General features: G+C 51.3%; 1 pseudogene; it reads right to left on the minus strand.

The window, feature by feature from the left end:
- LOC140193675 (ATP-dependent 6-phosphofructokinase, muscle type-like) overlaps positions 1-19,433 on the minus strand; it is a 46,716-nt pseudogene that overhangs the window by 6,951 nt on the left and 20,332 nt on the right.

The raw sequence follows: 19,433 nt of genomic DNA on the forward strand, positions 1-19,433 counted from the left end.
CCCATTCTCCCTCCCCTCACCTCCCCATCTCCCTCTCGCACCTCCCATCCTCCCTCCCCTCACCTCCCCATCTCCTCCCTCCCCTCACCCACCCACCCCACCCCACACCCCCCAACCTCCCCAACCACCACCCACACCCCCCACCACCCCCCCACCCCCTCCTTCCTCCCACTCTCCCCTCCCTCCTTATCCGAACCACCCCACCCATCCTTCCTCCCTCCCAACCCCCCACCCTTCCTACCTCCCCACCTTCCTCACTCTCCTCCCCTCCCTCCACCTTCTCCTTCCTCCCCCACCCCTCTCTCCTCCCCCTCCCTCCTCCCTCCCCACCCCCCTCCTCCCTCCCCTCTCCCTCCCTCCTCCCTCCCCCTCTCTCCTCCTCCTCCCCTCCCCTCTCTCCTCCCCTCCTCCCTCCCCTCCCCTCACCTCCCATGCTCCTTCCCCTCCCCTCACTCCCATGCTCCTTCCTCCCTCCCTCATCTCACCTCCCCACCCCTCCCCTCAGCTCCCCACCCCTCCCCTCAGCTCCATTCCTCACCTCACCTCCCCATTCCTCACCTCACCTCCCCATCCTCCCATCCCCTCACCCCCAATCCTCCATCCCCTCACCCCAATCCTCCATCCCCTCACACCCCAACCTCCCCTCACCTCCCCCTCACATCCCCTCACATCCCCTCACATCCCCATCCTCTCTCACCTCCCCTCACATCCCATCCTCCCTCCCCCCCCTCCCCATCCTCCCTCCCCTCCCCATCCTCCCTCCCACACCTCCCCATCCTCCCTCACCTCCCCCATTCTCCCTCCCCTCACCTCCCCATTCTCCCTCCCCTCACCTCCCCATTCTCCCACCCTCTCACTCCCCATTCTCCCTCCTCTCACCTCCCCATCCTCCCTCAACCTCCCCATTCTCCCTCCCCTCACCTCCCCATTCTCCCTCCCCTCACCTCCCCATCCTCCCTCCTCTCACCTCCCCATCCTCCCTCCTCTCACCTCCCCATCCTCCCTCCCCTCACCTCCCCATCCTCCCTCCCTCCCTCACCTCACCACCCTCACCTCACCCCCCATCCTCCATCCTCCCTCCCCTCACCCCCCATCCTCCCCCCACCCCCTCCTTCCTCCCACTCTCCCCTCCCCTCCTTATCCGAACCTCCCCCACCCTTCCTTCCTCCCTCCCAACCTCCCCCACCCTTCCTTCCTCCCAACCTTCCTCTCTCTCCCTTCCTCCCTCCACCTTCCCTCCTCTCTCCCCCCCCTCCCCTCTCTCCTCCCCCTCCTCCTCCCTCCCCTCCCCCCTCCTCCTCCCTCCCCTCTCCCCTCCTCCTCCCTCCCCTCCCTCTCCTCCTCCTCCCCTCCCCTCTCTCCTCCTCCTCCCTCCCCTCCCTCACCTCCCCATGCTCCTTCCCCTCCCTCACCTCCCCATGCTCCTTCCTCCCTCCCCTCATCTCACCACCCCACCCCTCCCCTCGACCCCACCCCTCCCCTCAGCTCCCCATTCCTCACCTCACCTCCCCATTCCTCACCTCACCTCCCCATCCACCATCCCCACACCCCAATCCACCATCCCCTCACCCCCCATCCTCCATCCCCTCACACCCATCCTCCCTCACCTCCCCTCACATCCCCTCACATCCCTCACATCCCCATCCACTCACACCTCCCCTCACATCCCCCATCCACCCTCCCCTCCCCTCCCCAACCACCCTCCCCACCCCATCCTCCCTCCCCTCACCTCCCCATCCTCCCTCACCTCCCATTCTCCCACCCCTCACCACCCCATTCTCCCTCCCCTCACCTCCCCATTCTCCCTCCTCTCACCTCCCATCCTCCCTCCTCTCACCTCCCCATCCTCCCTCCCCTCACCCTCCATCCTCCCTCCCTCCCTCACCTCACCACCCCTCACCACCTCACCCCCCATCCTCCATCCTCCCTCCCCTCACCCCCCATCCTCCCCCCTCCACCCCCCCACCCTCCTCCCACTCTCCCCTCCCCCCCTCCTATCCGAACCTCCCCCACCCTCCTTCCTCCCTCCCAACCTCCCCCACCCTTCCTTCCTCCCAACCTTCCTCTCCTCTCTTCCTCTCCACCTTCCCTCCTCTCTCCCCCCTCCCCTCTCTCTCCCCCTCCCTCCTCCCTCCCCCTCCCCCCTCCTCCTCCCTCCCCTCTCCCTCCTCCTCCCTCCCCTCTCTCCTCCTCCTCCCTCCCCTCTCTCCTCTCCTCCCTCCCCTCCCCTCACCTCCCCATGCTCCTTCCCCTCCCCTCACCTCCCCATGCTCCTTCCTCCCTCCCCTCATCTCACCTCCCCACCCCTCCCCTCAGCTCCCCACCCCTCCCCTCAGCTCCCCATTCTCACCTCACCTCCCCATCCTCCATCCCCCTCACCCCCAATCCTCCATCCCCTCATCCCCAATCCTCCATCCTCCCTCCCCTCACCCCCAATCCTCCCCCCCTCACACCCCATCCTTCCTCACCTCCCCTCACATCCCCATCCTCCCTCCCCTCCCCATCCTCCCTCCCCTCACCTCCCCATCCTCCCTCCCCTCACCTCCCCATCCTCCCTCCCTCACCTCACCACCCCTCACCTCACCCCCATCCGTCCATCTCCCCTCCCCTCACCCCCCATCCTCCCCCCCACCCCCTCCTTCCTCCCCACCCCCTCCTTCCTCCCCTCACCCCCTCCTTCCTCCCCTCACCCCTCCTTCCTCCCACTCTCCCCTCCCCTCCTTCCTCCACTCTCCCTCCCCTCCTTATCCGAACCTCCCCCACCCTTCCTTCCTCCTCCCAACCTTCCTTCCTCCCAACCTTCCTCTCTCTCCCTTCCTCCCTCCAATCTTCCCTCCTCTCTCCCCCCTCCCTCTCTCCTCCCCCCCTCCTCCTCCCTCCCCCTCTCCCTCCCCCCCCTCCTCCTCCTCCCTCCCCCTCTCCCCTCCCCCTCCTCCTCCCTCCCCCTCTCCCCTCCCCCTCCTCCTCCCTCTCCCTCTCCCCTCCCCTCCTCCTCCCTCTCCCCCTCCTCCTCCCTCTCCCTCTCCCTCTCCCCTCCCCCTCCTCTCCCCTCTCCCTCTCCCCTCCCCCCCTCCTCCCTCTCCCTCTCCCTCTCCCCTCCCCTCCTCCTCCCTCTCCCTCTCCCCTCCCCCTCCTCCTCCCTCTCCCCTCTCCCCTCCCCCCTCCTCCTCCCTCTCCCCTCCCCCTCCTCCTCCCTCCCCCTCTCCCCCTCCCCCCTCCCCCTCTCTTCCCTCCTCCCTCCCCCTCTCCTCCTCCCTCCCCTCCCCCCTCTTTCCACTTCCCTCCTTGCTCCCCCCTCCCCCTCCTTCCTCCCAACATCCCCCTCCTTCCTCCCAACATCCCCCTCCCTTCCACCCAACATCCCCCTCCCTTCCTCCCAACACCCTCCCCCCTTCCTCCCAACACCCTCCCATCCTTATTAACTCCTCCCCCCCCTCAATCTCTTCCTCCCACCCCCCTGCCCCCTTTTCTACACCCTCTCCCCCCGCCACCTGAAGGTCGTGGATGGAGAACTGCTCCTCAAAGATGTAAGCTGCATCAGCGCCCGCTGCCAGTCCGGCCATGGTGGCCAGGTAGCCACAGTAACCCCCCCATCGTCTCAATGACAAACACCCTCCGCTTGGTCCCCGCTGCTGACTGCTTAATCTTGTCACAAGTCTGGGGGTGGGGGGGAGGGGGAGAAGGAGAGAGAAAGAGAGTTATGCTTCTCGCTCTCAAATTACAGTACGAATTCAGTTCACATTATGGTCACTGTCTCCTAAGAGTTCCTTTACATTAAGCTCCCTAATAAAATCTGGGTTATTACACAACACCCAATCTAAGATAGGCTTTCCCCAAGTAGGATCAAACACAAGCTGCCCTAAAAAGCCATCTTGTAGGCATTCAACAAACTCCCTCTTGCAATCCGACACCAAACCTAATTTTCCTAATACCCTTGCATTCCCCCATTACAGTTGTGTCATTATCTTTATTACATGCCTTTTCCAGCTCAATTTGCAATCTCAACCCCACGTCTGTCATATATGATTTCCATTATGTTTTTTTTACCCTTGCAGTTTTCAGTAGGGGTGTGGAAGGCAATGATGTCAGTGCTGGTCAATGAGAGTAAGCAGTTTAAATGGTTTTGGCATGGGCCCTTGGACTCACGGAGGTGATGGCATTGAGGGCTGTATCTGCCCCAATGCTGAAGTCGGAGCCTGGAACGTTGTTGGAGACAGTGGCAGGGATGACCAACACTGGGAATGCACAGCTCCTCATAGTGGGAGCGTCCGTCCCAGAAGCTCCAGAGCGCCCAAAAATGCCTACGGAGAGATGGAGGAGGGTGAGAGGGGAGAGAGAGAAGGAGAGAGCCGGGGAGAGTATGGGGTTAGGGAGAGAAAGGAGAGAAGTGGAGAGAGAGAAAGGGGCTAAGGGGGGAGATGGGGAGGGAGAAGGGAGAGAGAGGGACAGGAGAGGGAGGTGAGGGTGAGGTGAGAGAAGGTGGAGAGAGAGAAAGGGCTAAGGGGGGAGATGGGGAGGGAGAAGGGAGAGAGAGGGACAGGGAGAGGGAGGTGAGGGGTGAGGTGAGAGAAGGTGGAGAGAGAGAAAGGGGCTAAGGGGGGAGATGGGGAGGGAGAAGGGAGAGAGAGGGACAGGGAGAGGGAGGTGAGGGGTGAGGTGAGAGAAGGTGGTGGCAGGGAGGGCAAGGAGAAAGAGGAGAGAGAGAGGAAAGGGAGGGGGCGAGAGAGAGGGAGAGTGGGTTAGGCAGAAAGGGAAGAGTCAGTGTGTCAAGAGGGTTTGCTCCCCTCCTCGCCCTCCCCAGTCCCTCTCCTCCCTCACACCTCAAAACCTCCAATGATGAGGAGTCCGTTGATGCCGAACTTGGTGATGTTTTTAACAATCTCAGGCCAGTGTTTGGCAGTAGCACCCTGAGAGAGAGAGAGAGAGAGAGAAGAGAGGGAGGGAGGGGGAGGAAAGGAGGTGGGAGGTGGAGAAGGAAGCGGGGGAGGAGGAGAGGGGTGATAAGGAGGGGGGAGTAGAGGGGAGAGGGAGAGAGAAGAGGGGGAGCAGAAGAGGGAAGGAGAGAGGAGAGGGAAGTGATGGTGGGAAAGAAAGTATGGGGAAGAGATTAATTTTGCCACATCAGTATACATGTGTGTCCCTCCAGTCATCCACCTCCCACCCCCTACCTGCCCAAACCCCACCTATCTCCCTCTTCCTCCACTCCTCCACCTTCCCCTTCCCTCCCGACTCCCTCTCTCACACCAGCCCCTCCTACTCCCCCATCCCCACCCTACCTCAGGACACCACTCACCGTTTGGTTCCCAGGCTTGCTCCCCCTGTTCCAGTCCAGCCACTGACCTGAGCCCAGCCGAACTCTTCGATCTGCAGGGAAACAATCGAAGTGAATCACTTCATCCCCTCCTCACTCACTCACACACCCACTTCGACGTAACTCAGACATCTCCTCCATCCTGTCTCTGAAGGGCTGGGGTGGTGGAGGATTCATGAGATAAACCAACATCCCTTGGAAGGGACCCCTCCTCACCTACATTTGAAGATTCACCCCCTCCCACTTTTTCTTCCTTCTCCTATCCCTATTCCATCCCCAGTTCTTGATTCACTCCCAGACCCATCAGGAAGATCAGCCTCTCCCCACCCACCTGAGTCCACCTTCTCCCCTCAGATGCCAAACACTCTCACCAAATTGGTACTGTATTGGTATATTATCACATGTTCTGAATGTCCTAAATCATCTCCTATACTTTACAGTCTTATGAAAGATAATGTGGTGGATGTCGGAGTACATGGATTACTCTCCACCCGGGCAGGTGAGGAGTGTTCCATCACACTCCTGACCTGTAGACAGTGGAGAGGTAATGTGGAGGATGTGGAATGCAAGGACTAACTCCACCTCAGGCTAGACACATAAAAGTTGCTGGTGAACGCAGCAGGCCAGGCAGCATCTCTAGGAAGAGGAACAGTCGATGTTTTGGGCCGAGACCCTTCATCAGGGACTAACTGAAGGAAGAGCTAGTAAGAGGTTTGAAAGTGGGAGGGGGAGGGGGAGATCCGAAATGATAGGAGAAGACAGGAGGGGGAGGGATGGAGCCAAGAGCTGGACAGGTGATTGGCAAAGGGGATACGAGAGGATCATGGGACAGGAGGTCCGGGGAGAAGGAAAAGGGGGGGGGGAACCCAGAGGATGGGCAAGGGGTATAGTCAGAGGGACAGAGGGAGAAAAAGGAGAGTGAGAGAAAGGATGTGTGTATAAATAAATAACGGATGGGGTAACGAGGGGGAGGAGGGGCATTAGCAGAAGTTTGAGAAGTCAATGTTCATGCCATCAGGTTGGAGGCTACCCAGACGGAATATAAGGTGTTGTTCCTCCAACCTGAGTGTGGCTTCATCTTTACAGTAGAGGAGGCCGCGGATAGACATATCAGAATGGGAATGGGATGTGGAATTAAAATGTGTGGCCACTGGGAGATCCTGCTTTCTCTGGCGGACAGAGCGTAGGTGTTCAGCAAAATGATCTTCCAGTCTGCGTCGGGTCTTACCAATATATAGAAGGCCGCATCGGGAGCACCGGACGCAGTATATCACCTCAGCCGACTCACAGGTGAAGTATCGCCTCACCTGGAAGGACTGTCTGGGGCCCTGAATGGTGGTGAGGGAGGACGTGTAAGGGCATGTGTAAGCACTTGTTCCGCTTACAAGGATAAGTGCCAGGAGGGAGATCGGTGGGGCGGGATGGGGGGGACGAATGGACAAGGGAGTTGCGTAGGGAGCGATCCCTGCGGAATGCAGGGGGGGGGAGGGAAAGATGTGCTTAATGGTGGGATCCTGTTGGAGGTGGCGGAAGTTACGGAGAATAATATGTTGGACCCGGAGGCTGGTGGGTTGGTAGGTGAGGACAAGAGGAATCCTATTCCTAGTGGGGTGCCGGGAGGATGGAGTGAGAGCAGATGTGCATGAAATGGGGGAGATGCGTTTGAGAGCAGAGTTGATGGTGGAGGAAGGGAAGCCCCTTTCTTTAAAAAAGGAAGACATCTCCCTCGTCCTGGAATGAAAAGCCTCATCCTGAGAGCAAATGCGGTGGAGATGGAGGAATTGCGAGAAGGGGATGGCATTTTTGCGAGAGACAGGGTGAGAAGAGGAATAGTCCAGATAGCTGTGAGAGTCAGTAGGCTTATAGTAGACATCAGTGGATAAACTGTCTCCAGAGATAGAGACAGAAAGATCTAGAAAGGGGAGGGAGGTGTCGGAAATAGACCAGGTAAACATGAGGGCAGGGTGAAAGTTGGAGGCAAAGTTAATAAGTCAACGAGCTCAGCATGCATGCAGGAAGCAGTGCCAATGCAGTCATAAATGTAGTGAAGGAAAAGTGGGGGACAGATACCAGTATAGGCTTGGAACATGGATTGTCCACCTCAGGCTCCCCACCCTCAGATTTACTCTGGTACCCAAGGTGTTGGTGTGGAATTGGAACAGGTTTATTGGCATATGTACTGAGATACAATGAAAAGCTTGTCTTGCACACTCTTCACACAGATCAGATCATTACACAGTGTGTTGAGGTGGAACAAGGTAAAACAATACCAGAATGCAGAATAAAGTGTCACAGTTACAGATAGAGAGGGGCAAAGAACAAATGTCCGGGGTGGGTGGGGTCTTTGATTATTCTGGCTGTTTTACTGAGACAGTGAGAAGTGTGGACGGAGTCCATGGAGGGGAGGCTGGTTTCTGTGATGTGCTGAGCTGTGTCCACAACTCTTCACAGTTTGTTTTTGCGGTCACTGGTAGAAAGATATCTTTTCTCCACACCCTATGCTTTCTGGTCCAATTATAGTTTCTATTATTCTTAGAATCTCACAGCACAGACAAAGGTTCATAAAGGCCTCTTGTTCCTTTGGAAAAACATTAGGCTAGATATGTCCCCTGGGCTGAACAGGATATACCCCCAGGTTACTATGAAAAGCAAGGGAAAAGGTTGCTGCGTCCTTGGTGATGATCTTTGTGTCTTCACTGGCCGCAGGTGACTGGTGGGTGGCAAATGTTATTTCTTGGGTCAAAAAAGGGAGTAGGGATAATGCTGGGAATTATAGACCAGTGAGTCTTACTTCAGTACTGGGCAAACTATTGGAGATGATTCTTAGAGACAGGATTTATGAACATTTGGAGAAGCATAGTTTGATTCAGAATCGTCAGCATGGCTTTGTGAGGGGCAGGTTATGCCTCAGGAGCCTGAATAGATTCTTTGAGGAAGTGTCAAAACAAATTGATGAAAGAAAGGTAGTGGATGTGGTGTGTACAGATTTTAGTAAGGTGTTTGATAAGGTTTCCCATGATAGGCTCATTCAGAAAGTCAGGATTCTGTAGATTCAGAATTAGCTTGCTTATGAAAGGCAGAGGGTGATTGTAGATGCAGAGTTACTCTGCCTGGACAATGGTGACTAGTAGTGTTCCCCAGGGATCTGTTCTGGGACCTGTGCTCTGTTATTTTTATAAATGATTTGGATGAGGAAGTGGAAGGGTGGGTTAGTAAATTTGCAGATGACATGAAGGTTGGTGGAGTTGTGGATAGTGGAGAAGGTTATCATAGGTTACAATGGGACATTGACAGGATACAGAGCTGGACTGAGAAATGGCAGATGGAGTTCACCCCGGCGAAGTGTGAGTGATTCACTTTGGAAAGTCGAGTTTGAAGGCAGAATGCGGGTTAATGGCAGGATTCTTAGCAGTGTGGAGGAACAGAGGGACCTAGGGGTCCACATCCAGAGATCCCTCAAAGTTGCCTCACAAGTTGATAGGGTGGTTAAAAAGCTGTATGGTGTGTTGGACTTCATTAAAACCATAAGACATAGGAGCAGGATTCAGCTTTTCAGCCTATTGAATTTGCTCCATCATTTGATCATGGCTGATTTATTTTCCCTCTCAAACCCATTAGTCAGAGGATTGAATTCATCACCCTGGTTAGACCACACCTGGAATAGTGTGTTCAGTTCTGGTCACCACATAATAGGAAGGATGTGGAAGCTTTAGAGAGGGTGCAGAGGAGATTTACCAGGATGCTGTCTGGATTAGAGAGCATGTCTTATGAGGAAAGGTTGAGTGAGCTGGGGCTTTTCTCTCTGGAGTGAAAGAGGGTGAGAGGTGACTTAATAGAGGTGTACAAGGTGATAAGAGGCAGAGATCAAATAGACAGCCAGAGACATAGATAGAGTAGATCATGAGAAGCATAGATAGAGTAGACAGGTATCTTTTCCCCAGGGTTCAGAAATCTGATACTAGAAGGGTTAAGTTCAAAGGAGATGTGTGAGGCAAGTTTTTTTTTTAAAAAGAGCAATGGATGTCTGGAATATGCTGCTAGGGGTAGCGGTGGAGGCAGATACAATAGAGGCATCTAAATAATCTGTTAGATGGACATGTGGATGTGCAGGGAATGGAGAGAGAAGCAGAACAAATTTAGTTTAATTTGACATTGTGTTAGGCATAGACATTGTGGACCGAAGGGCCTGTTATGTGCTGCACTAGGATACAGAATCCAGGATCCAGTTTCCAGATTTTAGGATCCAATTGTAGGTTCAAGCTCCCCAGCTCCAGGGGATTCCCAAATGCCGAAAGTCACTCACCGCTCCATTGATCAGGCCCTCAAAGCCATCGTGGACAACCAACATCTTGTGTCCCTGTGTCAACCCAACGCGGATGGCGGATCGGACAGCAGCATTCATGCCGGCTGCAGGAGCCCCCACGTTCATCACTGCCAGGGTGAAGTTACTCTGGGGGAGGGTGGAAGAGGGGAGAAGGAGGGAGGGGAAGTGATAGAGAGAAGGGGGGTAAGAAAGAGGAGGGGTGAGAGAGGGGGAGATTGGGGAAAATGGGGGTGAGAGAGGTGATACAGATGGGGAAAGAGAGGTGGGAGGGGGCAGAATAGGGAGAGAGTGGGGAGGGAAGTGTGGGGAAGGGAAGAAGTGGGGGACAGTCACTGAGTTGCTGTCACAAAACAACCCTGTAGACAGGGACTACCACAGATACACCCCTCTCTCCCTTTCTTACTCCCGCCCCATCAAACCCTGCCTATGCATCAGGCAGTCTTTCCCCACTCCTGGCTCCCTCCCTACACCCAGAGGATTCCATCCCAACCACACCCTGGGTGTGGGACCTTCCTTCCTCCCACCCCTGGGTCCGGAAGACTCGCCCTCACTTACCTTGGTGGAGGGAAGGTCGTAGTGCGAGAGGAGTCGATAAGTGTCCCAGTTGTTCTCAAAACTCCTGTGCAGAGGGGGAGGGGTGAGGAGCAGAGGGTGAGGGGTGAGCTTTGAAGAATGAGGGGGGAGGGATGAGAAGGAAGGGATAAGAGTGGAGACAGAGGTAAAGAAGGAGGGTTGAGGCAGGGGAGGGTGAGCATTAAGGAGTCAGGGGAGGGGCAAGAGGTCAGAGGGGAGGGAGGAAGAGTGTGTTGGGATATGAGGTGGGTGATGGGGAAGTGAGAGAGGAGATAAGGTCAGCAAGGGAGAGGAGTGAGGAACAGTTTTCATTGTGTCTCTACCCCTCCCTGCTTTCCTTCCACCCTACCCGCTCCCACCCTCCACAATTTGCCCTGTTACAGGAAAGATTTTATTAAACTAGAAAGGGTGCAAAAAAGATTTACCAGAACGTTCCCTGGACCTGGAGGTCTGAGTTATAAGGAGTGGTAGCGCAACTGTAAACTTTATTCCCTGGAATTTAGGAGATTGAGGAGGCAACTTGATAGAGGTATATATATAATGTCATGAGGGGATAGACAGAGTGAAAGTACAGTCTTTTCCTGGGGGGTGGGGGTGGGGTAAAAACAAAAGGACACAGGTTTAAGATCAGAGATGAGAGATTTAAAAGGAACGTCAGGGAAATTTTCTTCACAGAGAGGTTGGTGCATATTTGGAATGAACTGCCAGAAACAGTAGTTGAACATAGAACACTACAACACCTTCGGCCCATGACCTTTGAACCTACTCCTGGATCAATCTAACCCTTCTCTTCCACATGGTCCTCCATCTTTCCATTATCCATGTGCCTATCTAAGTTTCTTAAAAGTCCCTAATGTATCCGCCTCCACACTTCCACTATTTTCCATGTAAATAAAAACCTACCTCTGACATCTCTCCCCGTACTTTTCTCCACTCACCTTAAAACTATGCTCCCTAGTATTAGCCATTTCTTCTTTTGTAGAAAGGCACTGGTTACCTACTTGTTCTATGCCTTTCATCATCCTGTACATCTCTATCAAATCACCTCTCACTCTCCTTTGCCCCAAAGAGAAAACCCCTAGTTCACTCAACTTTTCCTCATCAGATATGCTCTTTAATCCAGGCAGGATCCTGGTAAATCTCCTCTGCACCATCTCTAAAGCTTCCACATCCTTCCTATAATAATGTGACCAGAACTGAACACCATACTCCAAGGAAGAGACACCTTTTCCGTGCAAGTGGAACAAGCGCTACACCTGCCCCTACATTTCCTCCCTCACTACCATTCAGTCCCCAACAGTTCTTCCATGTGAGGTGACGTTTTGCCTGTGAGTCTGTTGGGGTCATCTACTGTGTCCGGTGTTCCTAGTGTGGCCTCCTGTACATCAGTGAGACCCGACGTAGATTGGGAGACTGCTTCGCCTAGCACCTATGCTCAGTATGCCAAAAAAAGCGGGATCTTTCAGTGGCCACCCATTTTAATTCCACTTCCCGTTCCCATTCTGGTGTCAATCCTCCTCTACTGTTGCGATGAGGCCACACTCAGGTTGGAGGAACAACACCTTATAATCCATGTGGGTAGCCTCCAACCTATTGGCATGAGCATTGACTTCTCAAGCTTCCAGTAATGCCCCCCACCTCTCCATCACCATTCCCCATTCCCTTCTCCCTCTCTCACTTTATCTCCCTGTCTGCCAATCACCTCCCTCTGGTGCTCCTCCCCCCTTTTCTTTCTTCCATGGCCTTCTGTCTCTTTCACTAGTCAATGTCCCAGCTCTTTACTTCATCCTTCCCCCTTCAGGTTTCACCTATCACCTTGTGTTTCTCTGCCCCCTACGTTTTAAATCTGCTCCTCAGCTTTTTTTCTCCAGTCCTGTCAAAGGGTTTCAGCCCGAAATGTCAACTGTTCCTCCAGCAGTTTGTATGTGTTATCATATTCCAAGTGTGGTCTAACCAGGGTTTTAAAGAGCTGCAACATTACCTCATGACTCTTGAACTCAATCCCCCGACTAATGAAGACCAGCACACCACATACATCTTCTTAACAACCCTACCAACTTGCACAGCAACTTTGAGGGATCTATGGATGTGGACTCCAAGATCCCTCTGCTCTTTGTATTCTGCCTTCAAATCCAACCTTCCAAAGTGAATTATTTCACATTTTTTCCTGGATTGAGCTCAATCTACCACTTCTTAGCCCAGCTCAGCATTCTGTCAATGTCCCGTTGTAACCTGCGATAATCTTCTTTGTTGAGGCGGACAGATTAGCAATGTTTCAGGGACATCTAGATAAGTACACGGATAGGAGAAGTTTAGAGGACTGTGGGCCAAAGGCGGGCAGATGGGACTAGCTCACTGGGCTACACAGTCGGCATGGACCAGTTGGGCTGAAGGACCTTTATCTGTGTGGTGTGATTCTAAGATTCTAATAGAAAACTCTAATTGGACCAGAGAGAAAGGATATCTTTCTACCTGTGACCACAAGAAACTGCAGAGAGTTGTGGCCATAGCTCAGCACATCACAGAAATCAACTTCCCCTCCATGGACTCTGTCTACACTTCTCACTGCTCAGTGAAGCAGCCAGAATAATCAAAGACCCCACCCACACCGGACATTCTCTCTTCTCCCCTCTCCCATCGGGCAGAAGATACAAAAGCCTGAAAGCACGATCCACCAGGCTCAAGGACAGCCTCTACCCCACTGTGATCAGATTCCTGAACAGAACTCTTCTATGACAAGTCGGACCCTTAACCTTACAATCTATAAGACCATAAGATATAGGAGCAGAATTAGGCCATTCAGCCCATGTCTGCTCTGCTATTCCATCATGGCTGATTTATTATCCCTCTTGTCTGAGTGCTACTGGTACCATGTAACCCAGTACTACCTGTCGCATGGTCGAGCGGTCGGCGACTAAACCGGCTCCCCCACCAGGCCTGCCTGGTGAGGAGGGTGGCTAGACACCCTGCAGGATGAAAAACAAGACCTGTCAAAGGGCGGATGGACCCTCTCGTAGGGTCAACGGCCATCTAGCAAACATGTGCCGTGAAGTGTGGAAAGGGCATCCCTTGCATCGAAGCTTGGTCTGGCCATTCACTGCAACAGAACTTCCCCCAGCCGTCTTGGACCCCACCATGCCGCTGGATCCGGGAGGGGATGTCGAGAGGGTGGGTCTGGACCTGTGCAACCCCCTACTCACCTAAAATCCACTCACACACACGCTGTTCCTTTCTGAGGAGTGGGGTACCACCCCACTAACTGAATGAAAGGAACCATCATCATCCTATGGAATGAATAGCCAGAAGAAGAAGATTATCCCTCTCAATCCCATTCTCCTGCCTTCTCCCTGTAATCTTTGACACCCTGATTAATCAAGAACCTATCAACCTCCGATTTAAATATACCCAATGGCTTGGCCTCCTCAGCTATCTGTGGCAATAAATTCCACAGATTTTCCACCCTCTAGTTAAAGAAATTCCTCATCTCTGCTCTGAAGGAACATCCCTCTACTCTGATGTTGTGTCCTCTGGTCCTAGACTCTCCCGCTATAGGAAACATCATCTTCACATCCACTCTTTCCAGGCTTTTCCTTATCTGATAGGTTTCAATGAGCTCTCCACCCCCTCCCTCACTCTTCTAAACTTCAACAGAACCAGAGTCATCAAACACTCCTCATATGTCAATCCTTTCATTCCCAGCATCAATCTCACAAACCTCCTTTGTATTGTCTTGATTGTCAGCACATTTTTTTTTAAGATAACGGGCCCCACACAGCTTACAATACTCCAAGTGCAGTCTGACCTATGCATTATAAAGCTTCAGTATTACATCCTTGCTTTTATATTCCCGTCCTCTCGAAATGAATGCTGACATTGAATTTGCCTTCCTCACCACCAACTCAACTTGCACAAGTACTCCCAAGTCCTTTTTCACCTATGATTTCTGAAATTGCTCTGCATTTAGAAAGTAGTCTTCTACCAAACTGCATGACGATACACTTCCTGACACTGTATTCCATGTGCTACTTCTTTGCTCATTCTCCTAATCTGTCTAAATCCTTCTGCAGACTCCCTGCTTCCTCAACACTACCTACCCCTCCATCTATCTTCGTATCTTCCACAAACCTGGCCACAAAGCCATCAATTCTGTCATCCAAGTCATTGACATATAATGTAAAAAGAAGTGGTCCCAATACCGACCCTTGTGGAACACCTCTAGTCATCAGCAGCCAATCAGCCACTGCTTTATCCATGCTAGAATCTTTCTTGTAATACTATGGGCTTGTGGCTTGTTAATCAGCCTCATGTACAGCACCTTGTCAAAGCCTGCCTGATAATTCAAGTAAACAACATCTGCTGAAGTCAGCATGGTTTTGAGGAAATATTGTTCTGTCAAAAAATTTAAACAGGCCTATAGTTCAGTATGTTGCTGAATCTCATCCAACTACATTCTCTCAAATTATCTTAGGCAACCCCCTTGTTTAAATTTTTTGACAGAACAATATTTCCTCAAAACCATGCTGACTTCAGCCTATTTTACCATGTCCCTCAAGTACCACGTAATCTCATTGTTAATAATGGACACTAACATCTTCCCAACCACTGAAGTCAGGCTAACTAGCCTATAGTTTCCTGCATTTTACTTCCCTCACTTCTTGAAGAGTGGAGAGACATTTGTAATTTTCCAATTTTCCAGAACCAATCCAGAATCTAGTGATTCTAGAAAAATCCTCAACAATCTCTTCAGCTACCTCTTTCAGAACACTGGGGTGGAGTCCATCTGGTCCAGGTGACTTATCTACCTTCAGACCTTTCAGCTTCCCAAGAACCTTCTCCCTAGTAACAGCAACTTCCCCTGACACTCTCGAATTTCTGTCACACTACTGGTGTCTTCCACAGTGAAGACTGGTGCAAAATACTTAATGAGTTCATCTGCCATTTCTTTGTACTCCATTACTACCTCTCCAGCGTAATTTTCCAGCGGTCTATTATCCACTCTCATCTCTCTTTTACACTTTATGTATCCAAAAAAAAATTTTTAGTATCCTCTTTTATATTATTGTCTATTTGACCTTTCATATTTCATCTTTTCTCTTTGGACTGCCTCTTTAATTGTCTTCCATCGGTTTCGAAAGCTTGCCATCCTCTACCATCCCGATATTCTTTTGCTATATTATATGCCCTTTCTTTTGCTCTTATGCTGTCTTTGACTTCCCTTGTCAGCCAGGGTTGCCTCATTCTCCCTTTAGAATACTTCTTTCTTTTTGGGATGCATCTATCCTCTGCCTTCTGAATTTCTCCCCGAAACTCCAGCTATTGCTGTTCTGCCATCATTCCTGCTGGTGTCCCCTTCCAATCAATTTTGGCCAACTCCTCTCTCATGCATCTGTAATTCACTTTACTCCACTGTAATACTGATACATCTGATTTTAGCTTCTCCTTTTCAAACTGCAAGGTGAATTCTGTCACATTGTGGTCACTGCCTCTTAAGGGTTCCTTTACCCTAATCAAATCTGGTTCATTACACAACACCCAATCCAGAATTGTCTTTTTCCTGAGTGGGCTCAATGACAAGCTACTCTAAAAAACATTCTACAAATTCTCTCTCTTGGGATTCAGCACCAATGTACCTGCATATTGAAATTCCCCATGACTGTTGTAACATTGTCCTTCAGACATGCCCATTCCATCTCCCATTGTAATTTGTACCCCATATCCTGACTACTGTTCAGAGGTCTGTATATAACTCCCATCAGGGTCTGTTTGCCCTTGCAGCCTCTTAACTCTACCCTCAAGGATTCTACATCTTCTGATCCTATGTCACCTCTTTCTAATGATTTAATTTCATTTTTTACCAACAGAGCCACCCCACCCTCTCTGTCTACCTGCCTGTCTTTCAATACAATGTGCATCCTTGGATGTTAAGCTCCCAACTATGATCTTTCAGCCATGTCTCAGAGATGCCCAACTGCCTGTCCTTCCTCACAGTCTCACTAAATGCTGCATCTGCTTGTATACCAACTGTCCCATTGCCTGCCCTATCGCTCCGATTTCCACCCACCCTCGACCCCCCCCCCACCAAATTAGTTTAAACCCTCCCCAACAGCTCTAGCAAACCTGCCAGCAAGGATATTGGTCCCCCTCTGATTTAGGTGTAAACCGTTCTTTTTGTACAGGTCATACCTTTCCCAGAAGCAATCCCAATGATTAAAAAATCTGAAATTCTGCCCCCTGCACCAATTCCTCACTTGCCAAATCATCATATTCTTATCTTCACTGGCAATGTCACAGGCAGCAATCCAGAGATTAATACCCGAGAGGTCCTGCTTTTCAACTTTCTTATATTGTCTCTATTGTTTCCTATATTGTCTCTTCAGGACCTCCTTCCATTTCCTATCTGTCATTGGTTCTGATACGACTTCTGACTGCCCTTTAGAATGGAGTGGACCCAATCGGAGACATCCTTGACCGCCCGGGATCCACTCCTGCCACAGGTGAAAAGAGAACTAGATGTCGGCTAGCCCACCAGCTCCCCACCCTAATTTCAACCATTCACAAACCAACAACATGAACTGAGCCTGCAGGATGGCTGCATATTATGGAGCGGTCATGTAGTGGTTCTCCCACCCCAGGCCGCAAGCGTTTGTATGATGCTCATCCAGGTGTGGTGAGAATGAAGGCATTGGCAAGTAGTTATGTGTGATTTTGCTTAAAATGGACACCGATATTAAGAGCATGGTGTTCATCAAACCATATTTGTCAGCAAACCCAAAAAATATTGCCAAAGACCCCCCCCCCCGCCGCCCCCGCCCTCCAATCCCACCTTAAACCATCCACATCGTTTATTTTGGACCATGCTGAGGACACGTTTCTGGTTATTGTGAATGCCCATTCGAGGTGGATAGAGGCATCATATTCGTCCACAACTACTCCGCATCACTAAGAGGTCGGTCTTCACCACCTTTGGTATTTCGGAAATGATCATTATCCGATAATAGTCCAGTTTTCACAAGTGAATAATTCAAGGTGTTTGTGGAAAAGAATGTTATGGGTCCATATCACGCAATATTAAATTGCCTGGCAGAGCGAGCAGTGCAAACAGTGAAACAAGATCTTTCTAAACCAACACGGGCGGACCTGACAAAATTAAGCCGTTTTCTTTTCCATTATCGGGCGATCCCAAACGAATTCACAGGTGCCTCGCCCGCCGAATTAAGCGCACTTCACACACCAGATTAGATCACCTACAGCCAGCTGTCCAGGAGCGAATTTGCGACAAGCAAGAGGCCATGAAGCAAAGGTTGTGAATGTTTGGTGCCAAACACACACACACACAGTCTACACGCGCGTCTCCCAGAAAGAATGAAGCCGTCTGGCATTATCACGGTCGAGTGGCAGAATTTGAGCTGACAAACGGCGATATTTGATCATACTGGCCAGTGATCTGACAGGGTCTCAGGGAAGCGACAGCAGCGTCCTCCGCTGATGAATCTGGCGTCCCTGCACATGAACCAAGAACGCTTCACCAAGAGAAGATTCACCAGGAAGGCATAGAGAGAAGCTGCCCTCCAGTGGCGGTCCACGGGGTGCACCGGCCACTTCATCAGTACCAAGCAGGATGGACATTTCATGTTTTTTTCTCAGTTATTTCCTTCCTCTGTGGTTCCCATCTATAGCGGGAGGGATGAATTTTATTGGATTGATTGCGAGAATATGGCAAGTGCGCATGCGATCGATCGCCCATTGAATCGATTGGGCCCCAGACGTGCGGAAAGCTCACTTTTTGCGCGGGCTTTCGAATGAGCACATTTTTGTCCCGGTGGGCCCGGGTTCGTCGCTAAGTTTCACAGTGTGTACAACGGCTAACATGACTCAGTTAAAAAAAAAGATTTATCCTATTGTGTGATTTTGCTTAAAATGGACACCAGTATTAAGAGCCTGGTGTTCATCAAGCTGTAGATGTCAGCAAACCCAAAAAGCATTACCAAAGACCCCCCCCCCCCCCCACGTTTTAAACCATGGGTCTGGCCCGATTCCCCGTGGAAGCGCATCCACATCAATTATTTTGGACTGTGCTGGGGACACATTTTGGTCATTCGATGTGGTTAGAGAGATTGCCCACTAATTCGTCATGTTCCTCTACAAGTACCATCACTAAACTGCGGTCTGTTTTGCCACATTTGGTATCCGTCAGCAGTTCGGCCTTGACAAATGCCTTATTTGACGAGCAGAATGGACAGTGAAACGAAACCTTTACAAACACACGGTGACTTAATGATAAAAGTAAGCCATTTCCTTTTCTATTACCGGGTTCCCGCAAACGAATTCACAGGTGCATCATCCATTGAAATAATGCTTAAACGCACTTCCGACACCAGATTCGATCTCCTAAAGCCAGCCGTCCAGGCGTGATTTTGCGGCAAGCAAGATGCAATGAAACAAAAATACGGCATTATCATGGTCAAGTAGCGAAATTTGTGCTGTTGGACTTTTTGCGCGGTTTTCGTCTCAGCGGGCCCGGTGCTGCGCTCCCGCACTGGAAATCGCTCAGAGTATGCAGTGGCTAACATGGCTCAGTAAAAAAAAAGTTAAATCCTTCTTGCTCCGCGCATACATAATAATTATTGTTTTATAAACTCGAGTAAGTCTGCAGATGCTGAAAATCCAAAGCAACACACACAAAATGCTGGAGGAACTCAGCAAGTCAGGCAGCATCTATGGAAAAGAGTGAACAGTTGACGTTTCATGTGGATACTCTTCTTCAGGACTCCATAGATTCATTCTGCATTGTTATTGTTTTACCTTGTTCTACCCTGATGCACCATGTAATGATCAGATCTGGTGGAACAGTATGTAAGACAAACTTTTCACTGTATAAACCAATTCCAAACTACCTCGTTATGATCTTGGGTGGCAGGGTGGAGATACGTTTCCACCAAAGGAGGTGTAAGGTGCTCATTCTCCCTACTAGCCTGCAGGTCACCCTTGGGCAAGATGTTTCATCTGCTTAGCCAAACCCCTGCCCATCAGGGTCACATAAAGCCATGGGAGCAGGTGGTGCACATCACATCCTGGTTATGTGACCGCTGACGCCAGGCAGGCAATCTCTGAAGAGTACTGATAATGGCTGGGGTCACCCATCTTGTGTAGACACTGCCCAGAAGAAGGCAATGGCAAACCACTTCTGTAGAAAAAATTGCCAAGAACAATCATGGTAAGACCATG

Source organism: Mobula birostris, unplaced genomic scaffold (assembly GCF_030028105.1).
Source record: "Mobula birostris isolate sMobBir1 unplaced genomic scaffold, sMobBir1.hap1 scaffold_691, whole genome shotgun sequence".
NCBI classification, from domain to species: Eukaryota; Metazoa; Chordata; class Chondrichthyes; order Myliobatiformes; family Myliobatidae; genus Mobula; species Mobula birostris.